Source organism: Balaenoptera musculus, chromosome 18 (genome assembly GCF_009873245.2).
Source record: "Balaenoptera musculus isolate JJ_BM4_2016_0621 chromosome 18, mBalMus1.pri.v3, whole genome shotgun sequence".
Lineage (NCBI taxonomy): Eukaryota > Metazoa > Chordata > Mammalia > Artiodactyla > Balaenopteridae > Balaenoptera > Balaenoptera musculus.
Genome location: NC_045802.1, coordinates 23,765,400 through 23,786,856, shown reverse-complemented (window position 1 = coordinate 23,786,856; position 21,457 = coordinate 23,765,400). Strand labels below are relative to the sequence as shown.

At 43.1% G+C, this 21,457-nt stretch overlaps 1 protein-coding gene across 10 annotated transcripts in view; it reads right to left on the bottom strand.

The window, feature by feature from the left end:
* Positions 1-21,457, bottom strand: part of ENOX1 (ecto-NOX disulfide-thiol exchanger 1) — a 618,533-nt gene that overhangs the window by 78,352 nt on the left and 518,724 nt on the right. The window lies entirely within an intron of this gene.

Sequence of the window (21,457 nt, the reverse complement as noted above, 5' to 3'; positions counted from 1 at the left end):
TGTATCCTTCTGTGAGCGCTGTGGTGGATTTAACTTTCCTTTAAAAACTGTAACCCTTTCCTTGTCTTTTTCCCTTAAATTTTATAATTTTGTCACTAAGGTCAAGTCTTTATATAGCTAACATATCAGATAAGGTTAGATTCCATGAAAGCCCCAGACTACGGTGCAGATTCTCTGTATGAAAGAACACCAGCAATGTCTCAAGGCAAGCTGACACTCACTGAATGGTGCCGCCTCAGGAATCTCTGGCAGGACTGGGGAGCTGCTGGGGGATGGAGCTGCTGGGTGGCATGAAACTGAGAGCATCTGACTTTGCGTCTTCCATGGTGGTGGAGGAGTACTCTTTCTAAATTCACGGTGGTGGCAGGTCACGTGAACTCGTGCCACTAGGTAGATATAATATATACTGATAGTGACTGACACCTATACACAAACATACACACACACATTTTCTCTCTTTCCCTCTTCCCCTCATTTCAAGATTTCCCCAGTGACTGGCTCTATGTTCAGTTCTTTTAAAACAATCCAGTAACATTCAATTATCAATCAATCAAGCAATCATTCATGTATCCATTCTTTCAATCATCACTTATCTCCTAAGTACACAGCGCTGGGCTAGACAGTATGGAGGACAGGGAGGAAACAGACACAAAGTAGCCTGTCCTCAAGATGCTGGGTCACGAAGATGCTAGTCTATCCACTAAAATGAATTTAGGGTGGCACAAAATACTCTAATAGTGGCTACAACCAACGTGGTTTCCCTAGGAGATTCTCGGGGATCAGTTCATGTGTTAGGAGAACATGAGCTCAGGGGATCCATTTGGAATCAGAACTTGTTCTCTACTCATTAGAAATGAGCCACCAAATACTAATGCTTAAAGTCTGGAAATATTTGAGCCCATACAGTGTCACCAATTTTTAATGTGTTTTTGCTCTTTTGATTCAGTTTTAATAAATGTTATTCCATCTCCATAACTTTGCTGTAAATTCGATGCCCTACTTAGTGGGATAAGCCTTTAAAGGCCAGTAGGATATCGCCTAAGGAAACGAGGTCCGCTGGCTTCCAAAGAGAGTTTTCCACCAAAGGCCAGGGTGGGTGTGACTATGTCTGGACAGAGCGATCAGCAGTTGTTTTAATGTCTAGACCGGGGGGCAACGCCTGTGGGCATCCAGCATCGCCATGTCTGCACACCTTGTCTCCAACCTGATTACTCCGTGTATTTCAGCCCGCCATCTGAACCCCACCTGTGGCCAGCTCTGCCAGATCCTTGTCATCTTGGCCTGCTACAAGGCGAGGGGATCCGCTCGTTCGTCCCTTCCTGCTTGGTGAGATCCTGCTACCCAAACACAGCTCCCTGCTTCTGCTGCTTTTCTCCCCAGGCTCTCCAGACCTTCCACCCCTCAGCCCTGCTTTGCTTCTCACTGACTTCAGAACCACTTAGGAAGGGCAGCCCTAGGTCCCACTGCTGAAGTCTGCCTGTTCCCACCTCACATCTAATACTGAATCCCGAGCCAATCCCTGATTGTTGGGAAAAGCCTGAGATGTAAAAAATCAAGTGCATATTATCACAACCTAAGAGCAAGGCTTTGCCTGAAGGCAAACATATCTAACAGTATTCCTGACAAAGGAGAGAAACCTGGCTCAGGGGAAGGACAGTCATTTACTACCTGGTATCCACAACGTTCACTTTTCTCCTTGGGGAAAAAAAAAAAGATGGAATTGAACTAGTTTGAATTTTTTTGTCGCACGAGGTGGTAAGACTACTCCAAATTTATTCTTGTTTAAAATGTCATCTGCTTCTACCTGTGGATGAAACTACGCTTCAATTTATATCAAGGTCCAAGGGTGACCAAGCCTGTGGCCTGGTTTATCCATCCCAGTGCCTCCCTCTCTGCCACCAGCTCAGTGACCCCTGGGGGAGAAACATCTTTTGGAGAGAACCCCACCATTTAGATGACTGATAGCAGGAACACCAGATCATAGGAATGAAATTGTGCTCAGGGTCTAATATCCTATTACACCAGGCTATACATATTTAATTCCTTGGGTCTTTCCTCATAAATCAATTCCTTCAGGCCCTTAATCTCATCAATATCTTTTCTGATATTGAATTTTAAATGCCATTCTCATTGCTAGGCAGAAAGGCAATCTCTTACTCGTGATGGGATCAGGTTTCATTTACAACTGAGAGATGCTTGGAGGAACCTGGCCCTATTCCCTGACCCTGCTGTTAAGATCCTAATGTCGGTCAGAGCCAAACAGCCCAGGTGCAGGTCTGACAGGGCTGGCCCTCCAAGAGGTCAAGACAAGGAACCCTGGGGTCATGCCTATCGGTACCCTGGGAGCCTGGGACAGCTCTGGGAGACTGGGGAGAAGGCAGAAGTAAGGGTTTTCAAGGGTGTGGATCCTCAAGGGGGTCCCTGAGACATGAGACACCCCGCCACCCACCCAGGGCGGTGTGCTCTGACAGGGGTTCCCGTCTCTGAACAGACGAGCAAGGGCCTGACCGAGGACACACACAGTGTGCATACACTGGAGCACGATCTCACGGGACGTGGGCGAAGGGAGGCCATGGGCCATGGGTTCTCTGGAGGGGAAGCGTACAACCCAGAGGGCAAGGGTTTGGAGCCGGAATGTTTCCAGGTTCCCCGAGGCTGGCCCCTAACACTGGTGTTTCCCCTGCTGCAGGAAAGGGAAGAATCCCTGAATTCTGTGAGCCGTGCAAAATTGCCGGAGGGAAGCAGGAGCGATAAATATAAGACTTCAAGGGTGACCGAGAATTGGGAAATGCAGGTAACCACTGAGATGCAGATTTGGGGGCCTAAGTCTGCAGGCAGTGGAAGGACTCCAAGGGCGGGGCTCTGGGAGCTGTCGACCTAGGTGCAGGAAATAAGCAGGTGCAACTGCACAAAACTTAATGGTAATCAAACTAACCGAAGGTCCATCCACTGATTATCAGCGTGCACCGGCAATTCTAACATAATCGGTGATAAAATCCTTTGTTGATCTAAAGCCTAACCAATTGCTGCCGTTACTGATGAGAGTCAATATATATGTGCAAGCTTCAAATGAGCATAGTTTCACTTCTTACCCTTTAATAAACATACTCAATGTAGAAATGAATTTGGAAAATGTCAGTATCATAGTCTGCTCCCATCCCACCCCTCCCCCACCCCCATATGCTCACACGGGACTCAGCTACACCCAGTTTTTGGATTTTGAGCTTGTCTCAGACACAGTGTCTCCAATCCCTGTAGCACTACATGTATTCTTACATTTCTACAGTAGATTCGAAATAAACAATGGTAGCACAGTTATTGCGAAGACTGAGAACTAAAACTGAGCTACTTCATTCCACAGGACCTCTTAAAGAATTTTTCTGTCTAAAATTTGAAACAGTGAAACATGGTGAGAACCATGAGTAGTATTATTTTTGTTGAGTGCAAATTTTAGTTCTTATGTTACATATTTTTACTGAATTTTAATATTTTACAAGTTGAAATGAGTTCTTTCAAAACTGTTGACTCTTTGCCTTAAAGCTAAAGGACAGATCAAGAAAATGTTACCAAATCAGTGGTACTACTAGCAGTTGCCTAAACTGTATCTTTTGCATTTGCATTTGTTAAGATTCATGTATTTACTGGACAATTATTTACAGACTGTAATATATTAACTATAATCAAAAGATCAAAGTTCAAACTCTTAGGTGGGTTAAAAAAATTATTTAATAGAGAGTTGTGATTTTTTCCCTTACCTTGTACTATTTTATTTAAAAACTTTTTTACAGGCATAATTATATGTGAAATTCAATATAAGAAAAATTTCACTGTATTTCTTTCTTGGCCATTATTATTACTTGTTTCATTTCATGATTATTACTGAAAATAATTTTGTCGTGTAGCATAGGAGGACGTTTAGAAAAGGACCCCCTTGGAATGTCAAGTTACACCAGGCACACCCCTGGCACGCAGCCCGGGGTCTGGGCAGGAGAGGAGATCATGACCTTGGGAGGGGAGAAATGTGTCATCAGACATGGTTTTAGAGACCATTTCCTTTACTTGGATATCCTCCTGGGAGGGCCCTGTGTAAAAGACAAGATACCCTTTGGGATTTGTATAATTCAATGGAGTTACTTATCACGATACACTATACCCTGATAAGGCAACATTATTATGAAAAGAAACACAGTCAAGGATTGGAGAAAAGGCAAAAAAATAAGCCCCAGGTCACTGTCTCAAGGTTAACATGGTTAGCTCTATCGCTGACTTGCTGTGTGACCTCGAACAAGCCACTTTACTGCTCTGGTCTCCTCTTTCCCTCACAACTGTCTCATGAGGAATGCTTTATCATTTGCAAAGCAACACATCAATTAATGTCTTGCTTACTGAACGCAGGAAAAGAAGATGCAAAAGTGGCTTAGAAGACTCAAAAACCTATTTTCTCTTCTTCAGATGATTTTCTTTTTAATAGTGTGATTTGCAGTGTCGTTTCAACTTCCTGTTTTCCACTTTCCTCACATGTTAAATAAAGATGACAATACTCATGAGTGGGATACTACTATGAGACTAAAGAACATCCATTAATATGTGAGGCTCCTTAATGGCAAAGGGTACTAAGTTAAATGAAAGGGCTGTTACTATCCTCTTTGCAAAAATGGACAGACTAAGGTCAAGTGTGTGGGCCTTACATGAGTGGGCACTCCTGGGGATTAATATTCATAGCGGAAGGTCTGTTGTTCAGTCCCATCCTGGCCAAGCTGGTTGTCCTCCTTCAGCCAATTTTCAAAACACAGGGCCAGCCAACTTGAATTAACACCATTCATGCAATTCCCAAGAGAAGGTGTCAAATGCGTTGCCGAAGTAGGAATATATATCAGTGATATTCCCTCTGTTGCCTCTGCTGGCAATTCCACTGCAAACGATAATCCAATTTGCTGGGATTTATTTATTCTTGTCACTTTTTTTTGGCAATTATATAAGGTGGTCATCACCCCAGCCTCTGGGCACATGTACAGCTGTTAATGTAGAAATTTAAAATATTAACATGCTTTCCAGCCAGGTTGGCCCATTTACTTCAAACAAGAACCTAATTGCACAGCTGGGTCTTACATTGTGCCCCAAAGTCCAAAAGAGATTCGTTCTTTCTCTGCAGGGTTTATAACCCAGTCACGATCAGAGCTTATAGCTAGAAAACCCTTTATGAGTGACTTGTGACCAAAATCCTGTGGCCATCTTTGGAGTTGGCTTATGCAAAGTGATCTGGGCCTCATTAACAGTTCAGCCCGTGGAGAGCCAAACCATGCTCTTCCTGGCATCAATAACAGTTACTACCACCATCAGTGACCACTTTGACTGCAGTTTTAGGAAAGCAGCTTTTGACTTAATGGTTACAGAGCAAGAACGTGAGTTGTGGTTTTGAGAGCTTTTAGTTGAATCCTAATTGGTGAGAAAGTTGTAATGATCTAACATGTAAATGAAGAGAGACAATACAGCTGAAAGTTCTATCTCTACATCAGCCACAGATGTCTGACTAAGAACGGACATGGGTCATCACCTATGTTGCTTAACTCTTGATTAATGGTAGAACTTGAGTGAAGCTAATTCAATGATAACAATATTCCCAATTTTCCTTTGTTAGCGCAAGTTGACGTTTTTATGGCTAGGAGACTCAGACATCTAGGGGCAGGGTGAGGAGAGGAGAACTGTCCCTGAACTGAGTGCTGTGAATCTTTAGTGGCTCTGCAACAAGGTTTGCAAATAATGGGCACATTCGTCTGTCACAGACAAGGTGTGAGGCAGAGGATGTCTGCTCGTTCCCCAAAGTCTCCACGTTATTTTAATACACTGGGGCTGGTCTGGGACCCCTCATTAGGAGTCTCAGAGTAACCAGAACCTCGTGGAGGTCTCCAAGTTTCACCTGTTCCTTGTTCCAGGGCCGAGCCCTGGGGAGACAGGTGAAGGCCTGACCAGATAAGGACAGTCTCAGTGAGGGGCTTTAACCAGCTGCAGGTGGTCTCCGTGGCAGTTACTTAGCCTCTGGACTATCTCAGGTTTGCCCAGTCCCTGAACTGCAGACTGTCTTTAAGGAAAAAAACAAACAAAACCGCAGCAACAGTAGCAGCAGCTGCAAGAGAAAAGCTCAACAGAGACTGCCATTGTGAAATGTGCCACATATTCTTAATATCTGGGGCTGAGATCCATTGGGTAAAGTAAAATATAGCACCACCCATTTTGCATAGCTCTCAAGGATGCAGACAGAAAATTACCATTTTAAACCAATCTTCTCTGCTTCTGGAACATTAAACATAGGAAGCACTAAAGAAGTGAGCTGAATCGCTCAGACCCTTTACAATAAATTGTGTCAGCATGGCCATGAATGATAACAGCAAAAAAGGGTCCCAAGGTATAAAAATTAAGAGAAATTAAAGCTGTAGCTCTACACTTAATACCAATATCAATCTACCCTGTGATGATGTGTTCCTCCAGCCTTAGCAATCCCTCAACTTGAGATCGGCGATTGCATGCAATTTAACATTACACGTGGGAAGTCTACCCATGTCCTTCTAATGAAAATTTCAATCACAGGTTTTGCTGAAGTCAGCTGAAAGGCCAGCTTCTAACAATGATGGCACAGAAAAGATCATCTTGTGTGATACACAGCTAGTTAAGTGTGCATTCTAGAAATAGGGAAATCAATACCAAGATTAGTGTTGATGACTTTAATTTTTTTCCAAAAGAAAGAATAGGGAGACCACATTTTTAGGGTCTGCCAATAGACTCTATATAGCAGTGATTTTTACTTCCTGATAACAATTTGAAAATGTAAATCATGATACAAGTAAGTGACATAAAGCAGTTATATTCTAATTCAAGTGATTATATCAGGATTAAGAAGGATTATGTGAGAATTACTTTGGGAAGTTTAAAAAAAACCACCTGTTTTGCCACTGAGTTCACTGTGGATAATCTTTAAAAAGATATGAAAGTTTTCTTTTATTCCAAGTTGTTACAATCTTCATTTTTTTCTGTAGTTTCATATTATGAATGGATATTCAGTAGCTATTAAAAAGGTTGTCTTATTCGGGTTTAACCTGTTAATGGGATTATATCATATTAATAGACTTTTGTAACATTGAACCAACCTTGCATTCCTGGAATAAATCCAGTTTGGTGGTTTATAAAATACCAGATTAAATTAGCTTTTAAAAAGGAATTTTAAATCTATGTTCATAAGTGAGACTGACCTGTAATTTCCGCCCCTCTTTTTTACTGCCTTTGTCCTGTTTTGATATCAAGTGTACTAGGTACACTAGCCTTATGAGTTAGTTGGGAGGCGTCTCCTCCTTTTCTATTCGCTGAACAATTTTGCAAAAGATGGGCATAATCTTCCTTGAATGTTTGGTAGAACCTTCCAGTAAATCTATTTTGGATCTGTTGCTTTGATGTAAGATTTTAAGTTTCTAACTGCAATTTTTTTATGAGCTCATCCAGGCTTTCAATTTTTTCCTGATTTAATTTTGATAAGGTTTTTTTTTTTCCTTTAGGAATTTGTTTATATCACCTGAGTTTAAAAATTTGTAGTAAAACTATTCCTGATTTTTTCATAGTTCTTTAATCTCTGTCACATCTATAGTTATAACTCATTTTCTTTTAAAATATTGTTTATTAAGTTATTCTCTTTATGATCAGTGTTGCCAAATTTTTCCATTCTATTAGTCTTTTCAAATAGCAACTTTTGGCTTTGTTGATCTTCTCTAATGTATGACTTTGTTATTTTAGTAATTTCTATCCTTATCTTTATTTATCTTTCTTTCTTTGTGTTTATTTATTTTTTTTTTGTAATAAGAGTTGGATGCTCATTCCTGTTTCCAGTTTTCTTTTTTCCTTGAACAGACATTTAAAAGTTTAAAATTTTTCCTCTAGGTTCTGTTTTAGCTGCATCCCACAAGTTTTGATATGCTGTATTTTAATTATCAACTATTTCCAACTATTTTAAAATTACAACTCTGATTTCTTTTTAGACCTGTGGATTTAGATGTGTGTTTTAAAATTTCTAAGTACACAGAATTTATTTTAGTTATCTTTTGTGACATTGATTTCTAACAATTTTATTGTGATCAGAAAATATTATCACCCCTTTGAAATTTGTTGAGACTTGCCTTAAGGTCTAGTATGGGATTAATTTTTGTAAATGCCCCACATATATTTGAAAAGTACAGTTTTCTGTACAGGTCCTGCCAATCAAGAGTATAGGAGCTGAGTGCTATGTAAATGCTTCATCAACTGCAAACATCAGCAGGAACAGCAAGAAGGGAACAGCAGAGCTGCTTAGGAAAATGTCCTCACTCCCTGACATCTTCTAGGGTCTTTCATTCAAAGTAGGCTTGGCATGTTGCCACTGTCCTTTAAGTATCGACGTGTGATGTAATCTCACTTTCAAAAGATTAGGAAAAACAATCAGGAAGAAATTTTAAGCACTCTATTGCCTGGCTTGGAGTCTTCTTACTACTCTTTCTAAGCCTTGGTTCCTTGATAAGTATGATAAAAATGTCAACTCCCAGGATGCAAGGCTCTTAAAGTATTTGGATAGTAGAAAACATTGTCTGAACAGAAACATTTGTGACTGCACGTACACACACTCAGCGTAAGTAAAAACACAACAGCTTATTTCCCAAGGTTGTAGTCATTCTTTCATAGCCCTGGGGCCACACCAGATGACGTCAGTGACTAATAAGCTCCTCAGCATCTAATACCAGCAGAGAGCATTCATGACCCCTAAAGACAGAAGGGCTCCATCAATCCTTACACTTCAACAAAGATTTGTCAGGAATCTGGTTCTATTCAATCAATGAGATGAGATTATTATGTATTCAGGCATGAGTAGGAAGAGCAGCAGAGGTTATGAATGAGGGAAGCTGGGGCTTCCCTGGTGGCGCAGTGGTTAAGAATCCGCCTGCCAATGCAGGGGACACGGGTTCGAGCCCTGGTCTGGGAAGATCCCACATGCCGTGGAGCAACTAAGCCCGTGAGTCACAACTACTGAGCCTGTGCTCTAGAGCCCGCGAGCCACAACTACTGAGCCCGAGTGCCACAACTACTGAAGCCCACGCACCTAGAGCCCTGTGCTCCACAACAACAGAAGCCACGGCAATGAGAAGCCCGCAACAAAGAGCGGCCCCCGCTCGCCGCAACTGGAGAAGGCCCGTGCACAGGAATGAAGACCCAACGCAGCCAATCAATCAATCAATCAATCAATCAATTCTTAAAAAAAAAGAACGAGGGAAGTTGGTTTACAGTTTTCAGTAGCTGAGAATAAAACGTGTGGCGACTCAACAGTTTGTTCTTTTCTTCATCTGTTTATTTAGAGAGCTGTTGGCTACAAATGACTAAATTAGCCATGAAAGACTGGTCTTAGGTGCCAGAATTAGTCTCTACTCCAATATCAGAAGAAAAAAGAAACTAACAGTTATTTAACATGCTGGGGGGAAATCATAGCCCCTGTGTCTCACCTCATTTTTCAGGGGGCTAGGAGATCGATATAAATGAATGTAAGAGGAAAAGAGTCTCAGAATGCAAGCATGTGGAGGCCCAGTAAGGAGCCAAGGACCAGGAATCAGGAGCCACGAGCAGCAGGAGGTGAGAAGGGGGGTTGGGGGGGGATGCGGCTTAGCTCAGAGACTTAAACTCTATTTGATTAAAATCAGGAAATAAGTGGGCTGGTCTAGGGACTCACCATTGCCCCTCCTAGCTTCAGCAGTCTGTATTCTGCAGTTCTCTTGAGGTAAAAATAGTGGTGGAATTGAGCCCATCTCCAGTCCAAATTTTATATGTAAAGCAGAATTCCCATTATCATCACATTCTACGCCTTGTTTTTTATACTGTGGGTGGACCATGAGAAATGTCCAGCAAATCGTGGACTTAAAATCAAGCACATCAATCACCAGCTGGGCAGAAAAGCAGACTGAAAAGACCAGACCAATCAACTAAGACCCAAGGACCCATGAGGGAAAGGTCGGACCTTGGAGTGCTCCTTAAGTGACCTGGCAACTCTCAGAAATCTATCTGAGCTCATGTTATCCGATGTAGAGCAGTGAAACTACATCACAGACACCTCTTTTCTCCTTCTCCCGAAATGATAAATAGGAGGATTACCTTGGGAAAATTATACTGTAAAAAGAAACTCAGCACAACAGCTTTTTTATGGACTTTACAGTTAGGTCATTACCAAGATCTTCCTGACATAAATTGTGAGTAGCAGTGAAGAAATACAAACCACTAGGGAAGAAATATAAACCCAGGAGAAAAGAAAACAAGATGCACAGAGAATTAGTGAAGGACAAAATTGCAGAGTCCCACTCTGTATTTAAATGATTGAAAAATGTGTAATGCACTGGTTCAGGAAATGACTTAGGGTAAAATGTAAATCATGGGCGAAAACATGTATCTCTAACACCGTGAATGAGAGTCCCGGTGCTTGCCAAAGAAGCCTTCTGACCGGAATACCTGAGTGATACCTGGCTTAAAATAAATTAAAGTGGTGGTGTGGTGGAGGACATAAAAAATGGAATGTGTATGCATGGGGGACAGCAGAATAAATTACAAATATAATTACAATAAACTACAAAACAAACGAAAGAAGAAAAAGGTGATAATAAAGGTGTGGAATGTCATTTTGCTCATCTTTCATTTATAAGCACCATTTGTAATGCCCCTTCCTTGGAAACCTATAACCAGAGTTCAAATATACTTTCTCCTTTTTTATCTTCCCCAATACTTCCAGAAAATAAAGCTGTTGTGGCCATTTACTTAGTGTGTGTGTGTGTGTGTGTGTGTGTGTGTGTGTGTGTGTGTGTGTGAGAGAGAGAGAGAGAGAGAGAATGAGAGAGAAAGAGGGAGACACTCAGAGACATACAGAGGTGAAACAGAAAGCACCAAAGCTGGAGAGGTAATTACCAAACTGAGGAAGTCTCATCAAGTTAAGAACTTCATGAGGCAGGGTCTTTTCAGTGATCAATTGAATGAAGTGGGTGGTCTATAAAGTGAGCACCAGATTGGGCAATAAATTTGTTTAAGTTTCCCTTGATGATTCAGGGTGCTTTGTTAAACAGAGGAGAAAACTTAGTCTTTAACTAACCGTCTTACATCCTGGTACTGAATTCCCAATTCCACTCTTTGGTTACAAGTCCAGAAATGTTAACTGACTATGTCTGGCTAGCCCATTGATTGATCTTTAAAACCGGTAACACTACATGTTTATGTGCAAAGAGAGAGGGAGACTGAAAGAATATATGTGAATGTTAACCACAGTTATATCTGGGTAGTGACACTCTGAATGATGTGTTTCCTTTTATATGCTTCTTTTAGGTTTCCAAGTTTTTTTGCATTGAGCACATACTCTTTTGTATGAAGAAAAATAAAACAAAAATCAAAATGACAAACCTAGACCCAGAAAAACTGCAGCTCCCACCTACAATTCTCGGCCTGTTTATTCTCTTACTCAGATAAAGAGGATTCTTTTCCCTCTGAGTCATTCTTCTCCTTCCTCTTTGTTTCCATGTTGTATTCTTTCACCCCCCCCTACACTTCTCCCTGTGTTCTCTTCACAGCCTTCATTTCTGATGAGAAGGAGATGGGCTGCTCTTCCTAATCCTGTTTCCTCTCCTAACCAGCTGCACGGAGAAAGCCCCGGAGCACGACTCCCTCGCAACTGCAGCCCAACTGGAGATGATGGATAATTACATCAGTCTGGCTGGGAGCGTGACACCTGCTATACACAGGCGGCCATGTGTGCGTCCGGGTTCAGGGTTTCAGCGTGGATGAGGCTGCTTCTTTGCATGGTTAGACTATAAAGAAATGGAGTCAAGGCCAGAACACAAGGATTCATTTTAGTGTCCGTGGCTGGAGGGAGACACGACAACGGCCAAACAGTATGTGTCTGCGGCCAAAGCCCATTTTGATTTGCTGCATTCAAGAAAAGATCCATTTCACTATAAAGCTGGTACTCTTGGCCTGGAGGCAGTTTCTAAAAGAGGTGGTGGAGGGGAGGGTCATTCAAAGGTCATCCACCAACTATGGCTGACAGTGTGCGGGAAAAGCCAAGTTCCTTTATCCTGGGAATGGCTGCAAGTCTCCCAAGGGTCCATATTTCCTACTGCAGACACTGGGGAAAGCAGCAAAAGGTAGAAGCCAAGTGATTTTAATGGTCTGCAGGGCAATGCCATTATTTCTACCCCTGGCTCCCACACGCGTTCATCTGCTAGCCTCATTGCTTTCAGAAGCGATGATTACTAATGAGGATGCATTTGATGATCAAATTAATTACGGGCAGAGCAGGAGCTCTAATGGTGAGCTGAAGCCTCCCAGAATTAAGCTTTATTAGGGCTTCTCTTTCTCGTCCCAGAAGTGAAGAGATTTCTTTTCACAGTTCAAATTTAATAAATAAAAGCCACGTGTGTGTTACTTTCTTCTTGCTAGCTCTTACTCTGCTAATGTAAAAACCACATGAAGGGCTGTGACATAGTCAGAAAAGAGGCAATGGGTTTTTGCCAAAAATATTTCTCGCAAGCAAGGAGCGCCGGAAGGGCAGAGCTTCCCCATGTCTTGCTCCCCTGGTCACCGTGGCCCTGAAGCCCCACTTCTCTACCTGGTCCACTGTGGGGAGTTACGGGGTGACAGAGAGAACGCAGGGGCCGTGGTCAGCCAGGCCTGGGCTGGAAATCTGACTCTGCTGCGTCCATGCTGGACTCAGGGCAAGTCACTCGTCATCTCCGGGTCTCGAGTTCTACCTGAGAAGCTGGGATAAGCGCATACTCCTGAGATGTGAGCGCGGAGTGGAGTAATGAAGGAGTTTTTGAGAGTAAACTGGGGCGAGCAGGTCCTCCGGCTGTAAGGGGCGGAGGAGCAACAGCGCTGGCCACCCCAGGACCAGGAACCTCAGCTCTGGATTTGTCCAGACTTACCCTGCAAGTCCTGAGTCTTCTCTTAAACCTCTACGTGTCTTCACGTTGGCCCCAGGAAAGTGGCGATTGCAGTTTGCATTTGCAGAACAGCTTTTCCAAATGCGTTCACATACATGACCTCATTTTACGGACACAAACACTGACCGAGGCTGGCAGGGTTCATTCTGCAGATGCAGAACCTGAGGTTCAGATAGGCTGATTTGTACAAAGTTGTGCAGAAGACGGCCAAGCTGGAAACCCTCTCCCTCCTACTGCTCTGGTGTTTTCATTTTCTTGGGCGGAAGCTCGGTGCCGCTCACGTCCATGAAGGCAGAGTATCTCCTTCCTTATCTGAAGGTCTCTGTCCAGTGAAAACGGAAAGATGCCCATGGTCCTCCCTTGTTTGAAACTGCTAAAAACTCAGGGCGGTTTCCTCTCCATGAGCTTCACTTTTAGTCCTTTGTGTCTTGTCCGGAATCAAATGGGAATGTGCCTTAGTAACTCCTAAGCCCCTAAGCAGATGTCAGGTGCGATCATTTCAAACGGGTTGGGCTTTGCAATGTGAAGCCCTGAGCCAAGAACCGGAGCACTGGTTACTATTTCTCGTTCCAAATGTCCCCAACCATCCCTTCAAGAGTCTCACACTGCAGTGGGTACAGACATTCTGAGAAGTGCCAGGGAGTGTGATCTGCAAATGTTAGAAAATGCACATGCTGCCACCAAGACAGCTGACATTTAGCAGCCAAAGGGAAGGGGCACTGAATTATAAATGAGGATTATCATCACCATCACGCCGGCTGCTATGACAATGCATCATCCCAAGGTACTGGTTGAAGAACGGGTAGAAAATGAAATGACAAACTCTGGGGTAGTTAAGGAAGGACAACCACGGTAGACCCCAGATTAAGCAGCGTTGTGAACCTTGATATCCTGCCCTGGAACCTATGTAAAGCCACATCTGAGAGACGTACATGTTTTTATGATTGTTCTGATTCTAGCAAAATAGCAAAGACTTTTAACATGAATGTGGAAAATGCCTTGTGAGTTGTTTTCTATTCAGAAAGAAAGAAACTTCATCTGGGTAAGTTGAAATAGAATAAAATAAACATGGATTATGTCTCTGCAGCCACAGCTCGTAAAAATTCCAGATATGTGTGTGAATATGTCTTTGTGCATACATATATTTTTTGAACTTTTTTTTTTTTATAAATTTATTTATTTATTTATTTTTAGCTGAGTTGGGTCTTCGCTGCTGCACGCAGGCTTTCTCTAGTTGCAGAGAGCGGGGGCTATTCTTCATTGCGGTGCACGGGCTTCTCATTGAGATGGCTTCTCTTGCTGTGGAGCATAGGCTCTAGGCGCGCGGGCTTCAGTAGTTGTGGCACGTGGGCTCAGTACTTGTGGCTCACAGGCTCTAGAGCGCAGGCTCAGCAGTTGTGGCACACGGGCTTCGTTGCTCCACGGCATGTGGGATCTTCCCGGACCAGGGCTCAAACCCTTGTCCCCTGCATTGGCAGGCGGATTCTTAACCACTGTGCCACCAGGGAAGCCCCCCTGTGTCATGCTTTTAAAGAACCCACTTAAAAATCCAACTTCTCTCTTGTTATTACATACTGCAGCCTCTTCCTGTCACCTTTCTCAGACTATTTATCTTCTTTTTCTCCTCCCTTAAACCCCTCTAATTTGCGGATCTGCCTCCTCAGTCTGAAGCGTCTATTACCTAAAATATGCTGCCTTAAGTTCCTATGTTCCTGCCTCTTAGACATTCAGAAAATGTGCTCACTGTTCTTCCCTTCCCTTGTTTCTGGAAAGCCAGAATAACATGTAATATTCTTCCCCCACCCCCTCCCCCGGCACCATGCTAACCAAGGATTCATTCAACAACTGGATTAAGCTAAAAGCCCCTGAAACAGGTTCTTGTTCAAAATGTCAGACTTGGTCCATGTGTGTTTGCTTTTGCTTTTCCCTTCCTCCACAGGCAATTAAAATGTCTGTCAGTGATTAAACTTAAAAGAGCAGAGCGAATGGGAAGGGAATTCCATGGAGTTCTTAGTGGAGGACAGACTCTGGCCTTTGTGGAATTCCCAAATCTCCTCAAAATGTAGCCTGTCAGTCAGCGAACCACCGGGCAGGAGAAGGACTCAGCTGTGGAGGTGACCTGGACTCAGCCATCAGTAAGCCACACGGAGTCCTAGAAAAGTGACCCCAGCCCTTCATCCCCGATACAAACAGGCTACCACGCATTACCTCCCGTGAGAAGGAACCTGGAGCATGAAAGAGACGGACGGACACACAGAAACCAAACCACCAGTCCTGGAATAAACAGAAATGATTCAGGAACAATAAGAATTAAAAACATTCTAATTAGTATTCTCAAAAAGATTTGAGAAGATACCGCAACCAAAAAATAAGACTGTGTGGAAAGATAGTAAACAAAGAACAGAAATAACATTTGCAAATAAAATAACATGATTATCAAATAGAAACTTCAGTGGGAAGGATAAAAGATAAAAGTTTAAACAGATACTATGAGAAAAAGGACAATGGGCACAGAGCATCAGCCTCGTAGGTCCCTTATATGACTGCTGGGCATTTCAGAAAGAAAATGAAACCAGAAATGACAAGTGAACAGTTATCAAGAGAACAGAGACCCCGTTGCATTTATCCGTGTTATCTGTCTGCAGCACCTCGCCCAAGTTCTTTGTAGCACTACCTGTGAAGGCCACGGGGAACAGTGGGCTGCTGGCCTTTCTAGGATTTTCAAAATGTTTAAGGGACATGCTTCTTTTCAGAAATTAAAAAGAATTATCTAAAGTTGTCTGGGGTAAGTTCATTTTACCTGTCTTCCCCTAAAATTTTCTGATGATCAAAACCACCACCACCCCCAGCAGAGGCAGCACCCCCAGCACAGCCATCATCATCGCAGTCTTTGATATGACTCCTGCTGCCATAATAATGATCCTGGGGGCTTCCCTGGTGGCACAGTGGGTGAGAATCTGCCTGCCAATGCAGGGGACACGGGTTCGAGCCCTGGTCTGGGAGGATCCCACATGCCGCGGAGCAACTGGGCCCGTGAGCCACAATTACTGAGCCTGCGCGTCTGGAGCCTGTGCTCCGCAACAAGAGAGGCCGCGGTAGTGAGAGGCCCGCGCACCGCGATGAAGAGTGGCCCCCGCTTGCCGCAGCTAGAGAAAGCCCTCGCACAGAAACGAAGACCCAACACAGCCATAAATAAATAAATAAATAAATAAAATTATTAAAAAAAAAATAATAATGATCCTGACTTTGACATGTACACGTGAGACTTCATTACATATGAAATCAGGAGGGGAATCAAACACAAACTTTTCACTATCTCTAAAAATGTACTTACTAAGCAACCAAATCGTTTAAAGAAGATTTCACAAGAGATGCTTAACTTCCCTTAAGTGGTCAGACGCACTCAATGATGTTCTCGTTTCAACACACTTTCATTTATTTCTTAATATACATCCCAAAGACCAATCCTTGACCAACTTTTGGCAAAACTAGCTGGGGTTACTCTTATATTTTAAGAGAGTAACATTATTGTATTTCTCTGTCCTCTTCTATAAAATTAGTCTAGATTAGCTTCTGTAATACATATACAGAGAATCCCACATCTACCCCTCTTTGAGCATAAGGGAAAAAAACCAATTACTTAATTTCTAAAATGGTGTTGATCGTAATAGTCCTCTTTCCCTCAATTTCTTTCCCTGGTCTCCCTTGCTGAAAATTGTCAAGGCAGCTGACTAGCCCTGGTCTTTAATAATGGCAAGCCAAGAGTGTTAGAGAGTTCTACGTGGGCTAATGGTTTACTGGCCTAAGACAGCTGGTCTGCAGATGACATTTGCTAACAGCGTTAAAGAGCATCAGCTGGAAGCATGTATGAGGGACCCTTCTGCCATAATCATCATTAGTCACTCGCAGTTTTATGACGAGCAGCTTAAAATGGTATCCTCTTACCATCTAAATATTTACCAGTCCTATCAATATGATTTACACATGGCTTCAAAAAGAATTCTGGGGCTTCCCTGGTGGCGCAGTGGTTGAGAGTCTGCCTGCCAATGCAGGGGACACGGGTTCGAGCCCTGGTCTGGGAAGGTCCCACATGCCGCAGAGCAACTAGGCCCGTGAGCCACAACTACTGAGTCTGCGCGTCTGGAGCCTGTGCTCCACAACAAGAGAGGCCGCGATAGTGAGAGGCCCGCGCACCGCGATGAGGAGTGGCCCCCGCTTGCCGCAGCTAGAGAAAGCCCTCGCACAGAAACGAAGACCCAACACAGCCAAATAAATAAATAAATAAATAAATAATAATTAAAGGTGCTAATAATTTTTAAAAAAAAGAAAAGAATTCTGATTTTAAAGTTGGTTATTTAGAAATATGACATACTGACTTGTCCTCGTGAATAAAAATACAGATCCTGTTTAAATTCAGGTATGGTTAAAACCATAACGAGATACTAATATACACGTATTATAGTGGCTAAAAAAACAGAGTAAAACAGAACCAACTGGCCATTCCAAGTGCTGGCTGATAAGGACACAGAACAATTGGAATTCTCACGTAAACCCTCGGGAAAGCACAATGGGACAGACACTTTGGAAAACAGTTTAGCAGTTTCTTAAAATGTCAAACACACTTACCATACGACCCAGCAATCCTACTCCTAGGAATTTACCCAAGTGAGATGAAAAATTATGTCCAAACAAAGAGCCTGTAAGTGAATGTTTATAGCAGATTTATTCATATTGGCCTCAAACAGGAAACCACCCAAACGTCCATTAACTGGTGACTAGATAAACAAAGCATGGCCCTTCCTCACCATGCAATGCCATTCAGCATAAAAAGAACGAACAACAGACACATACAGCAACACAGATGAATCCCAGATTCGTTATGCTGAGTGACAGAAGCCGGACTCAAGAGGTTGTATACAGTACGATTCCACTCATATGACTTTCCTGAAAAGGCAGAACCATGAAGGTAGAGAACAAATCAGTGGTTGCTGGGAGTGGGGTGGACTAAAAAGGGGCATAAGGGAATTTTGGGGGGCAGTGATGGAATTATTTTATATATTGATTGTGGTAGCGATGGTTACATGAGTGTATGAATTAGTCAAAACTCACAGAACCCTCAAAAGAGTATTTTTACTGTGTGTAAATTTTACCTCGATCGACCTAAGAAAATAATTCAGTGTGGTAACCTGAAGGTAAATAAGAATTTCAAATATGGGTATGCTTTTCTTGGATACCTAAAGATATAAACGAAAGCCCACGACCTTACTCTCCCTGTGGCAGAGACAGGTTAACTTTGTTGCCAGTTTCAGATCAGGTTAAGGCTACCATGTTACCATGGATACAAGCTATTATTTCCTTTTGTGTGAAACCTCTAATATTAAACTGTGACTCACATGCAAGGCAAGGGGAGACTAAGAAACAACCAGACAAAGTCACCTGAGGCTTTTTCATTTTTCAGAACCCTGCCCTTAATGTTTCCTCCATGAACTCATGAGAAACCATGTGAAGTCAGTGAACATATCCTTTAGGGATGAAAAGAAGAAAGGTTAGAAACTTTTTGGCTAAACTTGAAGGCAATTCTAAAAATTTTATGCTAGTCTTAAGGCTGTTAAGACTGTTTATATTCTTCTGTTTGTTGCAGAAATAATTTCCCCTATATGGATTGCTAAAACAATGACATACGAGAGACCAGCCCTCTCCTCTATCTGTTGACTTGCCTGGGAGACGATGCTTTTCTGATTTATAAAGTGGACAGAGGGCAGATTGAGGGTGGGTTTTAAAGTCAGGAGAATTCTTTGCAGTGGGGCTCAAACTGGCAAGTTGTGGGGATTCACTCAAAGCGGGTAAGGTAGAAAGATGACTCTTAAATAAGCACATATATTTAAAAACTATATTAAAGATGTGTTGCCACAGTGATCGCCATGCATCCACCTAACGACTAGTGAAAATGAAAATCATAACTGCTGCCTTTGAGCTAGTGCTTTCCGTGTGCTAAGGAGGTGCTACGTGGACCCCTAGGGCATCACCTCTCCCCACACCCTGCCCTGCTCTTTATGATCCAAGAATCCCAAACAACCCAGAGCTCCCCAGAGGCACCAGGCGAGTTCTTGCCTCTGTGCCTTTGTCCATTCGTTCCTCCATTCAACACACATATTTTGACTATCTACTCGTGTCTGCTGTTGATTGAATTGTGTCCCTCCAAATTTATATGGTGATGTTCTAAAGCCTGTACTTCAGAATGCAAGCTTATTTGGAAACAGGGTCACGGCAGATGTCATTAGTTAAGATGAGGTCATACTGGAATAGTGTGGGTCCCTCGATCCTATACAAATTGTGACCTTATAAAAAGGGGAAATTGGGACACAGGCACACACTCGGGGAGAAGGCGACCTGAAGATGAAGGCAGAAAGCAGGGTGATGCGTCTACAAGCCAAGGAAGGACAAAGCTCGCCAGCAAACCTGAGGAAGAAAGGGGAGAGTCTGGAGCAGACTCTCCCTCGCTGCCCAGAGAGGGACCAACCCTACCAGCACCCTGCTCTTGCACTTCTAGGTCCAGAACTGTGAGACAATAACTTTCTGTGGTTTAAACCAAACCAGAACAAACCAAAACAAACTCCCAAACAAGATTCCCCCCAAAACAAAACAAACACAGTAAAGTACATTTCCTACGGACAAGGAGATTCTGCAAATGTGTGAGAAGCCGCGAGAACGGAACTGCTCCTTTAAGGGGCTGGAGCTCAGTGGGGACGCACAGCGGGGCTCCGGTGTGGACCGGGGCGGGGCGCTGACACCCCTGCATGCTTCTTCCTGATTGGCTAGCTCACCCTCACCTCCTGACTTCTTTCAGATTTGAATCTTCAACCAGCTTAAAGGTTTTTTTTTTTTTTAACATCTTTATTGGAGTATAATTGCTTTAAGACGGTGTGTTAGTTTCTGCTGTATCACAAAGTGAATCAGCTATATGTATACATATACCCTCATATCCCCTCCCTCTTCCGTCTCCCTCCCACCCTCCCTATCCCACCCCTCTAGGTGGTCACAAAGCACCGAGCTGATCTCCCTGTGCTATGCGGCTGCTTCCCACTAGCTGTCTATTTTACGTTTGGTAGTATAAAGACGCAGACGTTGAGAATGGACTTGAGCACACGGGGAGGGGGAAGTTCAGCTGGGACGAAGTGAGAGAGTGGCATGGACTTATATATATACAGCTTAAAGGTTTTAATCAACTTTTCATGCAACCAGAGTCATCTTTCCTGGAGGAAAAGAGGGCCCAAGGCATGAGGTATGAGAGACGGCCAGACGCTCCTCATCCTGGCAAGGGCGCCACTCACCCCCAACCAACGTGCGGACAGATGGACAAGCCCCGGGAGCTCCCCGCGGCAGCTGTTAACACCGATATCCAAGTGCGGGCGCCTGAGCCCCGCCTGTAATGACATTTTCCTGGCTGGTTCTGACCTCTGAATCTCGCTGATTTGTCTAACACACACTGTGAACATCAGCGAGTTAGGACTCAAAGCCAAGACGCCAAAATTGCTTTTAAATGGCAGGAGATGTTGAAGACAGAATTTCTGTGACTTGGTCATTAACTTGTTTATATCCCGATCCACGCTTTTTTACATCCCTTCCTCTCAATTATTTTTTCCCTGCTTGGCGGAGGTTTCAGCAGCAGTTACCTCTAATCATTAAGACACTTTTGTAGGCAATTCAGTCTCCTGCTCTTAGAGAGCAGCCAATATTGGTGGGGGAATTTGAAAAAAATATCCTACTCACTATATAATTGCCCATCGTCTTGCTTATATTTTCCTTGTTTATAGAAAACGATCTTTTTTTTTTCCAGAAAAGAGTGGTTAGATTTATATATTCAGAGGAGTAATACAAATAACCATGTGTGATGATAATTTAGGCTATATTATTCTAAGATAACTCACACACCTTAAGGGTATCACATATCAATCAATGTTTTCAGATATAAATCCAGCTATGACTCTTTGATTCTACCCTCTGCTGCCAGTGCCCAGTTTTTTCCCCACCCCCTCAAGCCCTCATTTCCCACAGTCCACGTTCCTTCTGCTTCCTCCAAAGCCCACAGCTTCTGTCTCTTTCTTACATGAGCTGGAAAGACCCAGCTTTAACTTGAGTGTGCCAGAATGAAGCCTGTCGATCTTCAACAAAAGCAGAGATGCTGGCCTGTTTCTGAAGTTTGCCTATCGCCCCAAATTCTAGTGCTTCATCCAATCCCATCAACAAACATTTCTGAAATACAGAGTGTGTTCAGAGAACCGGTCTACATCCTAAGTATCATCCAAGAGAAATGGAAATGATACAGTTTACGTATTCATCGATCTCAAAAACAAACTCGCCATGCTTTTGTAGACATCAGTGTGCCTGCTTTTAAGCTGAGAAGTTCTAAGATTACAGAACACTGGTGTCACAACTGGCAAGGCTTCTCTGACCTTTTGCCATGAGGCTAAATTTTATGT